The sequence below is a fragment of the Buceros rhinoceros genome, unplaced genomic scaffold (genome assembly GCF_000710305.1).
Source record: "Buceros rhinoceros silvestris isolate BGI_N320 unplaced genomic scaffold, ASM71030v1 scaffold31863, whole genome shotgun sequence".
Taxonomy (NCBI): domain Eukaryota; kingdom Metazoa; phylum Chordata; class Aves; order Bucerotiformes; family Bucerotidae; genus Buceros; species Buceros rhinoceros.
Genome location: NW_010402330.1, coordinates 1 through 211, shown reverse-complemented (window position 1 = coordinate 211; position 211 = coordinate 1).

Sequence of the window (211 nt, the reverse complement as noted above, 5' to 3'; positions counted from 1 at the left end):
AACTTAACACCCTCCTGCTCAAGTTTATTTTTTGAATAAAACTGGAAAATCCCCCACGGGTCCCTGCTCTGTCCTGGGGGAGATTCGTTGGGGCTGGAGGTCATTAGTGAGGTCCTTGGGGTGGGGTTGGAGTGGCTCAGGGCCCTCTGCACCCCAACACCTCCAGGAGTGGGGCTGCTGCTGGGGGAGTTGGGTTGTGCAGCACTGAGTG